At 41.8% G+C, this 20104-nt stretch overlaps 1 protein-coding gene across 10 annotated transcripts in view; it reads right to left on the bottom strand.

Annotated features, from left to right (window-relative positions):
* The window catches only part of gjc2 (gap junction protein gamma 2), a 469070-nt gene that overhangs the window by 200085 nt on the left and 248881 nt on the right, over nucleotides 1-20104 (bottom strand). The window lies entirely within an intron of this gene.

Here is a 20104-nt window from a genome sequence, read left to right as displayed (position 1 = left end):
TGGGAATCACAAAGTTACGTCATTGGAACGTTATTTGGTACGTCGCTACGACGAATATGGTCCGGTCCGGTTACGTCTTCACAACGTAACTGTGTTAGCTGGGCGGGCGGCAAAATTTGAAATGTGTTAATCATTAATCACCGGCCGGTTGATGGACTCGACGCTGCTGATCGCTTCTGCGGATTTACTTCACACAAACCAATCGTTTGGCCTCGGGACACTTGGAATATTTGTACTTTTTGAATAAATTGTTCCTGCAGTCGTATCTGCCTGTTTTTTTTTTTATTATTTTAAAACACAAAAGGGTAGGTTTAGGGAAGGGATTGGATGTGACGAATTGGAGTTAAATGCTTCAGTATTTAGACCTATTTACACATTTCTATTGCAACAGGTGAGGAATAGCAGAATTTAATTTTCACATTTAATGTTACATTTGTTGTAGCAATCAATTGACGCATTTGCAACGGGTGAGAAATATCTACAAATGATGTGTAAAACATTTACAAGTGATGAATAGTCTACACTTTAGATTAGGGGACGCTAAAAGCATCGTAAATGCCTTGTATACGTGTGCAGATCATTTGTAACGGGTAAGAAATATCTACAAATGATGTGTAAAACATTTACAAGTGATGAATAGTCTACACTTTAGATTAGGGGACGCAGAAAGCGTTGTAAATGTCTTGTATATGTGTGCAGATCATTTGTAACGGGTGATAAAGATTTGTAAATGATTTATTCATGCGTTTACAACATCATCTCTAACAGGTGATGAACACTTTGTAGTGTGTACTTTAATGTAAATGCTGACTGGTTAGGGTATAGACAGCTGTCTTCTCTGACACATGCACCTGATGCTTCACTGGAGGGTAAACCAGTTCACATTATCACTAACTTTAGACCCATCACAGAACACCAGTCTGGACCATTGAGTGAAAGGATTTATTTTAACGCACTGCAATCCCCTGACTTTAAGTCATTCTAAAATGTTTATTAATTTGACAACTAGTAATTTATCATTCTTTAAAAAAAATTGCTTTAGCATAAATGCATTTTGTGGGTTTTAACAGACTAGCTTAAAAATGTAATGATGCATCAATAAATTATATATTCATTATCTACTAATGGTTTGATTATCATTTGTTCACAATTAACAATTGTTTATTGAGATAATGGTACACTGACATTTCAGTGATTAATAATATATTAACTAGTAACTTAACCATTTACTAAGGATCTGTTTGATTATTTTATGATATGCTATTTTTTAAAGATAACTTACAGATTTGCAAATTGTTAGCATATTATACTTAATCATTTATGAATATATAGTCATGATTTGTAAATGACTAATTTATCATTATCTAATAACTTATAAATAATGTATAACTGAATCTATAAAATATACAAAAAAGTAACAATTTAGTAACATTTATGAAATGCATTGTCATGTTTTGTAAATCATTAGTTCATTATTAACTATTAAACTATCTACTAAAAAATCTACTAAATATATGTAAACTAATTAACAAATCACTCATTAATCATTAATGAACTCATAGTCATGTTTCATAAATCATTAGTTAATTATTTACTAATCACTTGTAAATGACTTGTAACGGAATTTACAAAACATTTATAAAATGTTAGCATATCACTTGATAATCATTTATAGTTCATCCTTAACTAACCACTTATAAATGACTTACAACTGAACGTTATTATAAAGTGTTACCGATATTTCTCATGTCTCAGTTGTCTACTCTTATTTTTCATAATGGATTTTAGGAGAAACATCTAAGACACTGCTGATACCACAACAATAGATAAATAAGAATCTCTATATTGTCTATATTTGTTTCTTCTAAGGAATTTTAGGAGAAACATCTGATAAAAAGCTGACACTTAATCAAGAAACATAGGAGAATCACAACTATGTCTCCTGAGCTTAGAAAAAGCAACCATTGAGTAAATAGTTTTTCATCTGGGAAGTTTCCTGGTGAATCTTGCTCCAGATCACATCATCATCACTATTGTACACCCCAATACATGTGCCGTGATACGAAATTAAATGATGGTAATTTATCATCCAAACAGCTTTAAACTGCTGGAGTGCGCTTCTCAACCTCCACACTATTAACAGTACTCGTTATTTGTGTCCATATTTTGTTTTTGTAGGTGCCTTTAATTCCACTCTTTAAACTCTCAAATGAAACAATTTTGGGGGTTTTTTCCACTTCCCTGGTGATCTCGATGGGCACAGCTCAATCATCTCAATAGTTCAGTAGTCAGAGCACTGATCAGGGAGTCAGCCCATTGACTTATGCCCTAATCAGTGCCCTGACTAGTGGACTAGTGAGATGATTGAGCGTGCCCGATCTCCACGTCGGAGAAGTTTCGCTTCTTTGCCGTCTTCTGTTTGTCCATGGCGTAAAATGAGGGCATGGGGGAGGCAGAGACTTGAATATATAGGGGCGTGTTATTCTAATGACGATCGTTTTCAGCCACGGCATTTATCAAGGGCAAGTATTGCGTACACCTGGATTGCAGATGTACGCACAGCTTTGTAGTGATTTTTACTCAGTTCACCGATGATGTAGTGATTTTCAGATCACGTGTCACTTAAGGTGTGGTTATGAGTGTATCAGATGACCCCTCCCTCTTTGATACGGGGCACCAGCTAAGAATAATATCTTAACAATATAAGTAAGAACACTCGCAAAAGAGCTGTTCAGCACTTCAGAATTAATGTAAATTAGAGGGAGTTGGTCAGCTGATTTATCTGAAGGATTTGTGAGTCTGGACAACCAGTAGAGTCTTTGATCATCAACACAATGAAGACACAGTGTAATAAAATGAATGAAATTTATTAACAATAGATATGCAAGAGTAAATACTTAAATGATTAATAATGCTAGTAATGGATATATACTTCTAAAGGATAGTAAACTAATAACCAAAAAGTAATGAACGAAACAATAAAACCAATAAATGATGTGAGCACAGAATGGATAAATGCAATGCTGTTGAACAGAATGTAGCAATAGAAGAGAATTGTATGAGAATGCTTCTTATGGGAACCACCTAATGGTTCTGGCACATGGTGGTAAATAAATGCTTATTTATCATTAAACAAATAATAAACCTATTATTTGTAACAACCTGACCTCAAGTAATAGTTATCTAAACAGGTTAGAAAACATATGCTGCATGTATAAACTAATGCCAAGGTCTCTAGAAAGAGGTTTGGTAAGTTTATATTTACGTTCCACACAGTCGGGTGATCAGTCCTGGCAGTAGATACGTCTTCCACTGGTTATGCGGGTAGCGTGCAGTGGGAAGGGCGCAGAGTTGCGAGAAGCCGTTGCCACGCTGGGCTGAAGGATGCAGAACTCTGGTTGCGCCAAGAGGGTCCTTAAACGTGGACCAGGCAGCTGGGTCAGTCGAATCTTCACAGGGTCCTTTGCAGGCTGGCTGCGTCACTGAGGAGCCGTGTGGGACCGGCAATGTCTGCTGATGCAGAGGTCCTTGGTGGACTGGATGTGCTGCTGGAGGAGTTGTAAAGGTCAGATAAGATCTCTCAAGGAGAGAGCCCTTTTCCAGCTATAGTTTGCCAAAAGCAATATAAAGGTTTTGCTCGCAAAAGCTTAACCTCCACTGTCTTGTAGTCTCTTTCCTCGTCAGGTCAGAAGCTCAGGACGTGGTGTGTCTGTTAGTGTCTCCTTCCCCATCGAGTTAGAAACGCAGAACGTGGTGTGTCTGTTAGTGTCTCCTTCCCCATCGGGTTAGAAACCCAGAACGTGGTGTGTCTGTTAAGCCTAGTTCACACTGCCCGATTTTTGCCCCGATTTTGAGTCGCCGACAGGTTTTGTGAAATCGCCGACAAATGCCCGAGATCACAGGCAAATCGGTGCTCGTGCACGCGAGTGACAATCACGCAGTGTGAATAATCAAAGACGCGATCAGAGAGAATCGCAGACGAGTCGCCGACGCCGGTGAGATATTTGGCATGCTAAATATCTGGACCTGTCGGCGATTCAAACTCCTGCTGTGTGAACTGCGTTCTGACTGAAAATTACACCGACAGCCAATGAGAGAGTGAGATACAGGGCAGCAGGAGGTTCAGGGAGGAGTTATAAAGCAGAATTTCAGTATTTTAATAGATATATTTACAATTCTATCAAACAGAAACAAAGGCCAAACATTTGCACATCCAGCCACAGCAGCAGCACATTAAATGATTATTTATTTACCTCAAACTGTCTTTGCAGAACAAAATCCTGGCTCCCTCTGTCTCTCCAACAATTTCTTCCGCCATAATCTTTTTTCTTTTTCTCCACAAATCAGCGCACATACAATTTGAAGCAAACTTTGTGCAGTTTATCATTTTTAATAACAATTCCAAGTCTCGCGCGAGACGCACGTGTGATCTCGCGTTGTTTACTTGTCACATCCCACGTGTTTGGGAAACGTAGTTTGCACACCGGAGAGCGAGAGAGTTGTCGGCGATTCTTCCTCTTTTTCAGTCATGCAGTGTGAACTCCTCTGTCGTCAAACCATTGTGCAGTGTGAACACAGCAGTGACTGAATGATGCCCCAGATAGTCATGCAGTGTGAATAGAGCTGTGACCCCACGAGTTCGAAAATCGTGCAGTCTGAACTAGGCTTTAGTGTCTCCTTCCCCATCGGGTTAGAAACGCAGAACAAGGGTGTGTCTACCCGGGGGACATATTTATCCCTTTCCGATGAGGAGGAGATTGAAATCCGGCGCCTTTCCAGTCCTGGAGTGTGATTGGCCACTGGGTTCTGAAGTAGGCACGGTGTTGCCCACCCTAGTGTGGAACTCATTTGCATAGCATAAAGTGGCATGTTAAAACAATGTCTTAAATGTTTTACCCATGCATTATTTCTTTACCAAACCTCTTTTAAAATATAAAAGGCATCGTATGGAACAGATAGAGACCAAACATGATAAGAAACGGCTAAGTCATCGTCCACGCATTCGTTTATCTGTTAATGGACCTGTCCCGTGGACTGTTGTTTTTACAGTCAATAACAATTAACATAAGCTGCACTTTGTGTGAAGATGAGGTGGATGAGTTGCAGTTCATATACATTTAAGACCTCCAAACATGTGTATGAATGGATGTAGATAGACCTCTGTGGCGTCTCTTTTGCTGCTGCCTTCAGGAGGTCCTGGAGGAATTTTTATGGCAGCACTTGCCTAAACCTTAGGAATGAGTTTGGAGGTTAAAATCCACTTGTAGACCAATGAGAAGTCCTCTCTTTGGTGGTGGTGGGTGCAGAAGGTCCCCCCTTCCTGCCATGTAAGAGGTGTCTGGCAGTTGTCTTGGCATCTTATCTGATGTTGCTGAACATTTGTTTATGTTCATTCACCAAGGGTCCAATCATAGTGTGGCACATCTTCTTCCACACTGGTAGTTAGGGAGGGGCCTTGCCATAAACTGGTCTCTGGAATGCCACCCTAACTGATGTTCACTACAGCTTCATAAATCAGGCGGTGAGAGGAGTGTAAGCATAATCTTACGCCAACATATACACCAGTTTCTACGCAAGATTGAGCCTCATTTATCAATCTTGCGTAGAAACTGCTCCCCCACGCCCTCATTTTACGTCATGGACAAACAGAAGACGGCACAGAAGCGAAACTTCTCCGACGTGGAGATCGGGCGCGCTCAATCATCCCACTAGTCAGGGCACTGATTAGGACATAAGTCAATGGGCTGACTCCCTGATCAGTGCCCTGACTACTGAACTAGTGAGATGATTGAGGCGTGCCCATCGATACCATCACCAGGGAAGTAAAAAAAAAAAAAAAAACGAAATTGTTTTATTTGGGAGTTTAAAGAATGAGATTAAAGGCACCTACAAAAACAAAATATGAACCCAAATTACGAGTACTCTTAATAATGTGGAGGTTGAGAAGCGCACTCCAGCAGAAAATAGCTGTTTGGATGATAAATTACCATCACAATGCATTATTTTACATCACGTTTTGAAACAATTAGCATTTAATTTCATATCACGGCACATGTATTGGGGTGTACAATAGTGATGATGATGTGATGTGGAGTACTACAATTCATTCACATTAATATTTACATGAAAATTTGTAAGATTCTTATTATTATTATTATGATTATTATTCTTAATGACGCTTGTTATTCAGAAGAAGAATGTCGTTTTTATTGATTTATTATTATTTAAAAGAAGAAGGTCATTTTTATTATTTTGTCAGTCTGAATTATTTTAGTCCCAGTCCATGTGCAGCTGCCGGCCCAGACGGGCCTAAAACGTCAGATAAAGCGCACAGGCTCGCGACTGGAGGAATACATATGCCTACAAATCAAACGCTTTGGTAAAGTCACACAAATTAAACATTGACGTTCATGTTGCACAAAAATAAACACTGAATGTTGTTGTTGTGGTTTTTAACAGTGGGTCATAATATAGCATATCTTTGTCAGTGCGTTTTGTGGTGTTAGGAATTGTTTTTCTGCGCATTTTCCCACTAACTCAAAATTGCGTACACCACCTCCTGAGCTAGCGTAGGATTTGAGCGTGCCGTACGCCAATGTCCATATTGATAAATCTCAAAGTCACCGTGGGTTTGGGTGTACGCAAGGTGTACGCTGGAAATTTGGTGTACGCACTTTTGATAAATGAGGGCCAATATGTTGTCCGTTTCTCTGCTCTAATTCATTTCTTCTGGAAATACAAATTGCAAGTTTGGCTTGTCCTACAATGAAGTTCATTAATTGACACTTGTATTTCTGAAGTCTACTATACTTAAAACCAAAAATAAAACATTGCTTTGTAAAGAAAGTCCCTAATAAAGAAAATAAAAATTCTAAGAGATCAAAGAGTGGGGAAAGTAACGCAATTCATAAAACAATTAAATATTGTTTCTCTCTCTGAACAGAAAGGACAAATATCATTTACAGTGGGATTCATTTTTGTCACAAAAGCATTAGTGGCTATTGCACCATGCAGGATTCTCCATTGGAGATCGCCTGCCCTTTTAGTCAATGATGGTTTGTATAGTATTCTCCACTCTTGCTTCATCTCCTCTACCACTCCCAGTTTGTCTCTCCACACTGTGTCAACTCTGTCTTTTAACGTATGTTTATTAATTACCTTCACAATGCATTTGTATATCACCTTTCCTTTAACTGTACAAAAATCAACATTTTCATTTTTATTCAAAGACAACAATGGACTGTTATATGAAGACTTTTCAAGATCAGGTATAATTCTGATATCTGGGAAAAAGTCATTAGAGTCAGGGGAAATATCACCCATGCAGTATCTATCGAGGAGAGTTTTTTCCTTGGAGTTTAAAACCCCGTCCAGTTTGTTCAGAAACTTTCTTGCAAATCTCACTGATCTTATACCCAGAAGTATGGCAACAGTTTCTGCATTCTTTAGACCAGGTCCTGTTTTGTCTACAAGATCTTTCAATTGCAATACTTTTTTTGACACAAGCAAGTCTTTTAGCCCTGGAAAGACATCTCCCGACACATCAAGGCGACTCCCGAAAACCATAGGTTCCTCAAGCAACCAAAAGAGAGAGGTAGCTGACTCTGTCCACTGATGTTTAAAAAGTCTCCATGCTTTAAAAAGACTTTTATAAAAAAGAGGGTAGTCCGGTCATATCTAGAAGAGTATGATCCATTAAGAAAAGTGCATCATGAATTCCCATTCCATTCACCTCATGCAAAATGATTTGTGCCAAGGGTTTCCACACTATATTTTGAGGTCCCGTCAGTAATCGCTGAATAAACTGCAACCGATAAGTCGTCTCTTCTACTGACCAGATTCACCAGACCTTGACCTCCTTCATCTCTTGGCAGGAAAAGAACACTTTGAGGTATCCAGTGCAAATTATCCCAGAAAAAGTAAACCATCTCTCCTTGAAGTTTTGGTAAAAGTCCAACAGGCGGATCAACACATGCAAGTTTATGCCATAAAGAGGACCCAACCAGATTGTTGATTATAATTGTACGGCCTCGATAAGACAGTTTGACTGCATTGACTTCGATAAGACTCCAGGTAAACTGGGAGGACCTTTATTCCAGTCACCCATTAAAAGGGCCTAACTTTTCCCCCAGTTGACTTTTGCAGAAGAGATTTTATTAAAGCAGTTAACAATAATCTCTAATTTTTTTATATCATCAGCACAAGATATAAAAACAATTACATCATCGGCATAAGCAGAAAGGTGCAACAAGACATTATAGTGTGGTATGGTAAACCCACTCAACTCAGTTATTCATTTATGAAGTAGAGGTTCAATGGCCAGGGAATATAACATTCCTGACATAGCATATCCCTGTCGAACTCCCCTCTGGACTTCAAAAGGAGCACTCAAACCACCATTGACTTTGAGTATACTCTCAGTGTTACTGTACATGGCCTCTATCATATTTATAAAACTCTGATTAAAACCAAAAGCTTTTAAAACATCTCTCAAATATCCATGTTCTACACGGTCGAAGGCTTTTTCCTGGTCTAATGAAATTAGACCACAATTAACACCTAATATTCTTACAACCTCTAGAACATCTCTGACCAAAGATATATTATCGAAGATGGATCTATTGGGTATACAATAATTCTGATCTGAATGTATTACTTGACTCAGAACTTAGCCTTGTGGCTAGAGCCTTTGATAGTATTTTATAATCTGCACATAAAAGAGATATTGGTCTCCAATTACTTATATTTTGGAGATCTCCCTTTTTAGGCAAAAGAGTAATAACAGGGTGTTTGCGTATTTCACTAGTTTCAAAGAGCTCTTTTCCGGTATCAGATCTTAATGAGTGAATAATACGACTTTTGTCCATTTTTTTTTTCCAAATTGAAAAAAAAATTGGATGGTGCATCCATTTGTGAGATGCTTTGAAAACGGGAATGAATTAATGCCCCTTGTGCTTTCACACCCAATAAGTCTGCAAGCAAATCTTTTTTGGATTTACTACTCTCAAAACATTCACCGTCACTTGTAGAAGCTGTTGTGCTCCAAAGTTCAATTATTTCAATTTCTAACTTTTTCATTGACTGGGCCATTTCTTTTGTAGCATTTAAAGTATACTCTTGACAGAGTTGTTTAATGTGAACCTTGCCACAATCCCACCACTGTTGCAAGGAAGTATAAAAAAGTTTTTGTTCTTTAAAATTTTCCCAAAACAAAATAAAAGTGTCAATAAACTTTTTATCATTTAAAAGTGATGTATGAAAATGCCAATATGCACTCTTCAAATTCATAGAATTTGAAATGCTCAAATGCTCTTATCAGTTGTTTAAGAGCTTTTTGTGAGGCGACATATGGCTCCAAGTGATTTCTGTCTAACTGATCATTTTCAGTACAGTTAAAATCTCCACCAAGGAACAATAATTCTTCTGAGTTTAAATATTTCATAGCAACACTGATTGTATCAAAAAACACTAATCTTTCAGCCCCTTTTGTGGGGGCATAGACATTTAAAAAAGTCATTATAGTGTTTTCAAACTTAGCTTTAACTTTTAAAAGACGACCTTTAACTATTGCTTCTATTTCACAAGAAATTGGTAGTGATTTCTTTGAAAACAGAACAGCTACTCCTCCACTATTAGAAGACATATGACTCATAAAAAAATGCCCATCCCATTCTTTTTTCCAGTCTACTTCATTTTTTAAGTCACTATTTGATTCTTGAATAAACGTAACATTTATAAATTCAAACAAACACATTCTCTTCTGACTGTCTCTGGCACCATTTAAATTGAGAGTTCCAATTTTAAAGTCTCCCATAGAAAATGATGATTTTAAGAAACAGAAGTAATTAAAAAAAACGGTCAGCAAGGCAAAGACTTCAACCAGAAAAATAAGTTACACCATATCTTGTTTTCCATCATTAAGGATTTGCTTTCTAAGTTTACTCACAATTTTCTGAGAAGGTAAACATCTTTATCTACAAAAGCACCTTCTTTCAGTAGAATTTTTGCATCATTAATAAAAGTTGAGCAATCAGGGAAATAATCTTCAACCTGAACTCCAGGTAGGCCTTTAGTTTCTTTCAAAAATGTGCTAATTTCCTCAACTTTACATTCTGTTGTCTGATTTTCATTTTCATTTTGCGATGAAAGATAGGAACAATCAGAAGTATTGGAATCCGTAGAGTCGCTTCATTTTTGTCTTTTTTTGCTTGTTTAATCACCTTGCTCTGACAAACTTTCTTCCTTTTAGTAGGGACTTTGAAGATTGACTCTAGGTCCATCTCTGGTTCAACAACACCCTCACTGACCTGTTTATTAGCAGTTATTTCATCTGTATTTACAGAGATGTTACTGCTTGAATGAGCTGTTTCAAAAACCATGAGATTATGTCCAGAGCACAAACCTGTAGTAACCTCAGCAATAGTGGGTTAATTTGGCTTAATGGCAACCTCTTTACCAGAACCTGACTCAACAGCATCAGAGGCCACAACATCCTCTGTAACTGACACAGCCTCAGAATGGTCACTCTGAGAGTTCGGCTGTCCAGTAGCATCTTCATCCACTTTTTCAGGACAAGCACGTATCAGATGGCCAATTTTGCCACAACCAAAGTATTTCATTATGCTTTCAGATGTTGCATAAACTGTATAGTTAAAGTCCTCAACTTTAACATTAAAAGACGGATTAAGTTCGTCAGCATTATTCTTCAAGATCATATAAACCTGTCTCCGAAAAGACACTACATGTTTCAGCAAGGGTGATTTGCAGCTATGAGCAATTTTCCTAATGGGGGAAACTATCTTACCAAAGGAAGACAATTCTTTAGCAATACTTGCATCAGAAACAAAAGGAGGCACATTTGAAAAAATAATCTTTCTGGAAGGGCTACTAAGAGGGAGAACAGGTATAAGCGTTAATTACGACTCCCGTTTGAACAACCTCGTTTGCTTTTTCAATCGTGTTTAAAAACAAAACAATCGCCTTATTCATTTTAGAAGCAGAAACAATAGCGATGCAACCAACAATGTTGCCAACTGCTAACGCACATTCCTCTACGGTACATTTACACAAAATCTTAATCCCATGACGCCGAGTCAAACCTTCACTACCCGAAACACCTGAAGCAGCCATGCGTCCCCGCAAAAGAAACGCCGGGAGCAGACTCCCACAACTTTCACAAGAAAAAAATAGTCTTCTTTAACAAATAACACACACAAAAACAAATAAACACAACGCAACAAACTACAAAAAAGTTGGAAAGAAATCACTCACCAAGCAGTCCACTCACTCCACAATCACTCGCACATGCGCACAGAGAGAGAGAGAGAGAGAGAGAGAGAGAGAGAGAGAGAGAGAGAGAGAGAGAGAGAGAGAGAGAGAGAGAGAGAGAGAGAGAGAACTTTTATCACGCAGTTCTTTCCAAGTGGCCCCAACTTAATTCATACTATTCCCGCAAACAGAAATAGAAAATAGAATACTTGCATTTAAGTTTTAGGTGTGTAGGTCTGTTGCAGTTTCTTAAGGCTCTCTTCAAGGTAATGAAGCTTGGATGGAGTTTTTGGAGGAGTTTTCCGGTCGTGATTGCTGGTCGTGTCTTTCGGGCAGGTTTGCTCGTTTCTCCTTGCCCGCTCTCGTGCTGTATGTATGTATTTATTTATTTGACAGGGACAATGCAGAAAAAAACATTGCTACAATTTCATGCTGCCAATGCTCCACATATAGGCTTATAGCCAAAGGCTAATTTGCAGCCCCAGTCCCTGGTTAGGCTTTTAAAACAAAAGCCTATCGTTCTTGCTCAATCGTTCATCTCTCCAGAGTGGCGGAAAAGTGCCATCTCTTCATCCCATCTCTCAAGTTGGAAACGCGGAAGCGCGGGTCCCTCTTTGGTGGAAGGCGCTCGCAAAGAGTCATTGTGGGTCTAGGTTTTATAGATGAGACAGGCTGAGATAATTCAATCAGGAGCAGAATGGGTCACAAGACCCCCTCTGTTCCTATTGAAAGCCCCCACTTCCTTATGACTCAAACAAAGATGGGTGATGTATTAAGAGCCCATTTTTCTTTCTTTTCCCGGAAAGTGTATAGTTTTATATTGATGATTTTTGTGGATACTTTGAACCCCGAATTCGCATGAATGACAGTATTGACATTCAAGAATGCTTAGATACAGAATTTACAGTTACTAGCCTACAGAAATTGATTTTAAATGCAGTAAACATCCAAGTTACTTCAAAACATCATATAAAACATTGCATCATCACAATACATATATTTGGTACATTGAAGAGGTAATTTAATCTAAAAGTCCATATATATGGAGCAGTTTCTCTGTGTATGTGTGTGTGTATGGGTCAGAGGTCGAAAGCAGGGGGGTTGTTTGGATGACGTGTATGCTGCAACCCAAAAGGCCTGAGGTGTCCATGACTTCAACACACAAAATCCTTTCTTTGGGGATTATAATGTGGCGCATCATCTGTTAATTAGTAGTATAGTTGCAGTACAAGGGACTTCTGTTGGGTGATTACATCATCCCAGGATATGTGATTATCTGAGCTCTGGTCATCCGGTCATATGGTTAATTATTAACTCACTACCATCTCCCATTGTCACTACCACGGCATACAGGGTAGGCCGGCGCATAGTAGAGTCAATTATCGCAATGAAGCAGGCGTTCTCAGGCGATATGCGGTGTGGCGACAAGGCGCAGTGCTCGTTCCCTCTCAGAGAACAAGGGTAATATACATAACCCAAGACGTTCCCTATATCGAGGGAACTTCGCACTGCATCGGAACGACGAATTTGGGGAACGAGTACCTCTAGGCCACACCAAGAGTATGCGTGCCCTATTGTGAAGCTGGAGACCAGGCACAATTAGGACTGAAGCACCCTGGCGCCGGGAGTCGCAGGGAGGTGTATGCTGTAAAATCTTATAAAAGTGTGCTGAGTGGCCCAACCGGCCGCTTCACAGATGTCCTGCATAGGGACACCAGAGAGAAGGGCCACCGAGGAGGCCATGCCCCTGGTAGAGTGGGCCCTAACGGCTATAGGTGAAGGCAAACTGCGCACCTGATATGCCAAGGCAATAGCCTGCACTATCCAATTACTGATACTAGGGGTAGATGTAGCCAACCCTTTCTTAGGCGAGCCAAAACACACTAACAGCTGGTCAGATTTCTTCCACTGTGCTGACCTCTCTAAATATATCCTCAGGGCCCTGAAGTCTCTCTTCTTCCGCTGTCACATGGGGCAGAGGATGAAAAGCCTGCAGAACCAAGGACCTGACCACATTAGAGGGCACCTTAGGCACATAGCCTGGCCTAGGGTGCAGGATGGCCTTAACTCCTCCAGGGGCAAACTCCAGGCAAGTCGGCGTAACTGCCAAGGCCTGAAGATCCCCCACTCTCCTCAGAGATGTGATAGCTAAGAGAAATGCCACTTTCAGGGTCAGATATTTAGGTTCAACTGATTCCAGTGGTTCGAAGGGGCCCTCAGCCAAACCTTCGAGGACCACTGCCAGATCCCAAGAAGGAACTCTGGTACGAGCTACAGGCCTTATCCTCCTAGCCCCATGGAGGAAATTTACAACCAAATGGTGCCTACCCAAAGGCTTATCACCCAACAGAGTGTGGAAAGCTCCAATAGCAGCCACGTACACCTTGAGTGTGGACGGGGTAAGCCCTACAGAGAAACGATTTTGGAGGAACTCCAGCACTGAAGCCATTGGGTCCACCTCACGTTCCCTACACCAAGTAGCGAACACGTTCCACCGCCATTCCCCGGGCCTCAGTCCCTGCCTCGACAGGATGTCTGCCCCTGATTTTAAATTCTCGGGATATACATCGCCCTGAGGGATAACAATTTCTCTTATGACCACCGGAGAATGAGATGCGCCAATCTGCACAGAGGGTGCGATCTCAACCCCCCCTGGCGGTTCAGGTATACCACGACTGCTATATTGTCCGTGCAGACCAGAACGTGGTGCCCTCGGAGATCTGGGAGAAAACTCCTCAGAGCTTTGTAGACCGCCATTATCTCCAGACAATTTATGTGCCAGGAGGAATGACGGTCCTCCCATGGACCTCTTGCAAAGTTGCCTTCCATGACCGCGCCCCAACCAATGAGGGATGCATTGTTGAAACGGTTTTCTGGCAACATGATGCTCCCAGCACTGGCCTCTGGGACAGAAACAAGACTTTCTTCCATATGACTAGAGCCCGAAGACATTTGCGCGTTACTCTGATAATACGGAACAGGTTCCCTTGGGGGAAAACCCTCTGGACTTTAGCCACCACTGTAGGGCCCTCATGTGAAACAGGCCAAAGGGAATTACATTGGACGCTGCTGCTAAGTACACTAACACTTTCTGAAAGTGTTTCGCAGTGACATTCTAGCCTAGCTTTATTCCTGAGACTATTGCCAGAGTGGTCTCGGCTCATGCGGGGGATAATTGTGCCTGCATCGAAATCGAGTCCCATATAATTCCCAGAAAACTTGTTTTCTGGGCCAGCTCCAACACACTCTTCTTTACGCTGAGTCTCAGCCCCAAGCACTGGATGTGGGACAGAACTACATCTCGATCATGAACTGTCATCTCGTACGACTGTGCTAGGATTAGCCAGTCGTCAATTTAGTTCAGTATAACGATGCCCTGAAGTCTCAATGGAGCCAGAGCTGCATCCATGCACTTTGTGAACGTGCGAGGGGAAAGAGGTAGACTGAATGGAAGTACATGATATTGGTACGCTTCACCCCCGAAAGCGAATCTCAGAAACTTCCTGTGGCATTTAAGGATGGATATATGGAAATAGGCATCTTTTAAACCTACTGAGGCACCACTGCAGTCCATGTCACCCCATTGAAATTCGGATGGGGGGAGATCGAACTGCAGTCTGTACCCTATTTCTACAGTACACAGGACCAGGTCTTTTTCGAGGCGACTGGAGCAGCATTAGTCCATGGGAAAAAGATGTGGCCCAAAGCGTCTGTGACGGCGGGATTACCACTCTTAGAAGTCCTGCTGCGGCTAGGACTTCTTCCCAGCAGCCTTCTTAGCAAGAAGGACATTCCTCAAATCGCCCTTTGCCATGGAGCGGCCGATGGCATGGGCCGTCTCCTTGGTGATTCGGAGAGACAGATCGGCAGCTTTCCGGAACTCTAAAATATCCTCCGGAGAGGGACCCTCGCCCTCATCTAGTTCTTTGAGGAGGTCGGCCTGGTATGCCTGCAAGATAGAAAGCGTATGCAGGGAACTACCAGCCCGCCCAGCCGCCATATATGCCCTGCCCACCAACGCTGATGTATCGCGACATGGTTTGGTGGGCAGTACCGGGGCTTTAAGGGACGATGCCGATTCGGGCGAAAGATAGCTCGCGAGAGCATCTTCCCCCCGTGGCATCGTCCCATAACCAGCCTTGCGTGCCCCCAGCACATTAGAATAATCCAATACTGGGGGGTTGGAAACATGCGGCGAGTATGGTCTGTTCCAGGACCTGCACAACTCATTGTGCAAGTCCGGAAAGACCCGGCGAGAAAGAACGCGATTGTTCAGTCTGCTTGTTGGCTGGATTTCCTGCGTTTCTTGTGGCCAATCGATATTTAATTTGGCCACTGCACGGGTCAGCACCTCTACCAACTCCTCATTGGATGAAGGTGGCGACACATTTTCTTCACCACCAACCTCGAACTTGAACTCGTCCGGCTCCTCAGAACCAGAGAGCACGAGCATCGGACCGCCCACCCCGGGAATGGTGCCGCAGCGCGGGCTTTCACACGGGGAGGGAGATCGATCTGTGAGGCCGAGCCACTTCAGCGGCCGAGGGCCCAGAACTACGGGCTGACCGCAGTCATTAAAAACGGCCAGCCGCGATTGAAGCACTTTAAGCGTCAGCTTAAAGACACTTGGTCAGGTGGAACCGGGGATTGAACCACCAACCTAGTTTTTAGTTTGTAGAGTTCCGGTTTATAGACAACCTACATGAACCACTGAGCCACTGCCGCCCCTAAATTAAAAGAGCTTATGAACAAGTTCCTCATATAAAATAGACCAATCCAGGAGTAAACCTAATAAATTTCAGTCTAAAGTTAAAACAAAGTTTGAATTAGGACTAAAGGTATTAACACAAATGAACACAATAACTTGTCTGGACTAGTCACTCCCTCACACACACGCAAGGACCACAGGACCACTTAATGAGATTCATCACTTTACTCCACCCGTAATCTGTAATCAGGTAAAATGATCAGTGAAGAAACAGGGTCGACATATTCTCCCTCTCTGATACACAGTATATTTCACGGGGACAATCAAAAACGTGCGTCACTTGCCTCATACAAAAGCAGACTGAGGCAATTGCACGTCGCGCAAGAGGAACCCTGCTGATGTGTTCCACTGATATCGTTTCCTTCTCCCAACAAACACCCAAAGAAAAGTTCCACTATTACAAACATTACTTTCACATATCTTGTGAACGATAATATAAAAACAAAATGTTGTGAAGTACATTAAACCCTTCTGTTTACAAAATATAAAAAATAAACATTAGTATAAACCATAAATAAAGAAAATACAATAAAGAAGTAAATATACAAAAGTCAAAACAAATCAATTAATCATTTCACACCAGTCACATTCTCCCCCCTAAACTTCACAAATTTTGACTATTACAGGGATAGTATACACTGGAGCCATTATACCAACTGTTATACAGAATTTTGTGCAACAAAATATGTTTCCCACTCACAGGGAAGGCAAGTACGTCAGGTTGATCAGGCCTACTGCAATCACCCGCAAAAGGTGCCTTAAACACTATTCATCTCAGATAAAACATCATCTCTGATCTGGAACAACAATGTACTGAGATTCATTAACTTACAGATGTTTAATCTACTTCTCAAAATTAAGTCCTAATACCGTACATTCTTATTTCAATAAAGATCTTACAACCCCGCTAACTGGATTCAGAGTTTTGATAGATTGAGACATGTTCTCTATCAATCTGTTGACAGATTTCACAACCCTACCCACTCTGGTCCGAACTCCCATTTCCCCTTGACCAGGAGGTGGCTCAACAACTTCAGCAGGTGAAACACAACGGTCATCATGTAGAACCTTCTCAGATAATGAACTGCGAGAATCACAATCAAGTATTTCATCTGCATTGCCGTTTTCCTTGTCACAATCATCCTTTGTTGCCAACTGCTCTGATCCCAATGACTCTGGGATTACATCCAACGAACCCAGACTATTGGATCTGCGAGACAACCCCAGCTGAGGTTTTTCAGAAGCCAGATAAGCAACTCTTTCAGACACAGAACACAACTCAGCCGCAGGACCAACAACATCATCCATGGACACACTCCTACTGCTGAGGGCAGATCCACTACCAACCTCAGATAATTCAGGTTCTCCCAACTCAAATGGCAGGAAATTCGCTTGCAACAGTAAATTGCGGTGAACGGTTTTCTCCTGACCTGTTTTGCCGTTATGAATGCGGTAAATATGACACTAGGGATTCAACGCAACTACACTATAGGGTGTGGACTCCCACCAGTCTGCCAATTTTCTCTTCCCTCGTTCACCTTTGTTGGCCAGCAGAACCTGATCACCCAACTCAATGTTACAGCCCTTTGTTTTCTGGTTGTACAACTCAGTCTGACGTTGTTGACTGGCGTCTATGTTCCTCTGAGCGACAGCCAGCCCTTACGAAAGGAAAATATATTTACCAATATATTACTTGAAATATATTATAATATATTGAAAAATACATGGAATAATATATGGATGGTATTATACAATATATTATATATTGCTGTAATATATTGCAAAATATACAAATGATTGCCGCTTTCATATATTGCAATATATTGGAGAATATAAATATTAAATCCCATATATGTGAATATATTGCCTAATGTATTACATTATATTTTCCAATATACTGCAATATATTTTTGTTTTGTAAGGGAGAGCCTCTCTCAGGTTATCTTTCAACCTTTTTACATGTTTGTCATAATCAAAAATGTTACAGTCTCTTTCCAAATTGCCAAACATCACATCCACGGGTAGCTTTGGGATCCTGCCAAACATTAGATAAAATGGCGCGAAAGTCAGTGTCTGAAGGAATTGTGACCACTTTTCTTTAGATCTTGGCGGGAGTGCTCTGATCATGTTACCCAAGGTCCTATTAGACGTTCCCATTTCCCATGGGATGATAAGCAGTTGTTCGCGACTTTTTTACCTCAGCAACCTCCAGTAACTCTCAGATTAGTTGGCTCTCAAAGTTTGCTCCCTGATCCGAGTGAATTCTATCAGGGAAGCCGTACACACAAAATATAGATCTCACAACAGTCGTACTACCTGTTTTGCTGATTGGTCACGACACAGAATGGTCAGTCACAACCAGCACATTCACATTGCGAACTTTTGAACTTTCTGCGGTCCAAAAATCGATGCATACAAGCTCCATTGGACTCGACATTCTCACACTCTCTAGCGGGGCTCTGCCTTCGGGTTTAAGCGTTTTACTAACACCGCAGCGCTTGCAACATTTAACGTGCCGGCAAACGTCACTTTCCAAACCTACCCAAAAGAACCTTTGTCTTACCAGGTGCATAGTTCTACCTTGGCCCAGGTGTCCTGCTTCATCATGGACGCCAGTCATTACCTGCGTAATTGCATTTACATTTACATTTAATCATTTAGCAGACGCTTTTATCCAAAGCGACTTACAAAAAAGGGGAGAGTAATAGAAGCAACGGAACAGACAAGGCCAAAAACCTGTAAGAGCTGTAAGAAATCTCAATTAATTAGCACAATACACAAAATTTTTTTTTTTTTAAAGACAGACATCTACAACAAAAACTCACGTCCGCAAAGTGCCGAACACTGGATTTTGATAGCTAAGATAGCTACAACCCTAATTAAAGAAGATGTACTGTAACGTCTCGGTTACGTATGTAACCCAAGTTCCCTGAGGGAACGAGACGCTGCGTCGAAACGCTGTGAGAACGCCTCTGCATTAATGCGTCATGAAGCGTGTGTAGAACCATTCCATCGGAAGATCGATCAATCGTCGGCGTGATGACGTCATGGACCGGAACATTCCGTGAAAACAAACAAACAAACAGGAACTAGCTTCTGAAAAAACCTGAAGTAAGTGAGCACGGGCACGCTGGGAGTATGGCAGGGCGACGCAGTGTCTCGTTCCCTCAGGGAACTAGGGTTACATACGTAACCGAGACGTTCCCTTTCGGGGAACTCGAGCTGCGTCGAAATGCTGTGAGAACGCTTATACCCACATCGCCATAGGACCAAGTGCCTCGTATGTGTGAAGCCGTAGCACACACGACTACGAGAGTACCTGCGCCCCAACTGTAGATGCCAAATCTAACTTGTAGAATCTGACGAAAGTCAGCGGCGACGACCAGCCTGCCGCATTACAAATGTCTTGGAGGGAAGCCCCCGACAAAAGTGCTTTAGAAGCAGACATACCCCTGGTAGAGTGCGCCCGGACAGCCAGTGGAGAAGGCTGCCCGACCGCCTCATAAGCAAGTGAGATGGCCTCGACCACCCACTTGCTTTTTCTCTGCTTAGATACTGGAGCCCCCTTTTTCTGGGCTCCGAAACAGACGAACAGTTGAGCGGTATTTCTCCACAGGGCAGCTCTGTGGACATATGTATCTAACGCCCTGACAGGGCACAGCAGATTTAATCTTTCCTGGTCTGACGTCAAAAAAGGAGGAGGACAGAAGGCTTGTAGAGTAATGGGGCCCCGTGGGCTCGTTTGGAACCTTGGGGATGTAACCTGGTCTGGGATGCAGAAAAGCGGTGCAAACTCTAGGCATGAGGGCCCTACTGACAGGGGCTGAATATCTCCTATTCTCTTTAGGGATGAAATGGCCAAAAGGAAGATGGTCTTTAGGGTGAGGAACTTCTCTGAAACCTCCTCTAAGGGTTCAAACGGAGGCTCAGATAAGCCCCGTAAAACAATGGCCAAGTCCCATGCCGGGACCCTCGAGTGCATAACCGGCCTCAACCTTAGGGTACCACAGAGGAAACGTGTAATTAGAGGGTCCCAAAGACACTCCACCCAAAGGGACACGGAAGGCA

This window comes from Pseudorasbora parva, chromosome 9 (assembly GCF_024679245.1).
Source record: "Pseudorasbora parva isolate DD20220531a chromosome 9, ASM2467924v1, whole genome shotgun sequence".
NCBI classification, from domain to species: Eukaryota; Metazoa; Chordata; class Actinopteri; order Cypriniformes; family Gobionidae; genus Pseudorasbora; species Pseudorasbora parva.
Note: the sequence above shows the minus strand (reverse complement) of the source record. Positions and strands in the feature narration are given on the sequence as shown.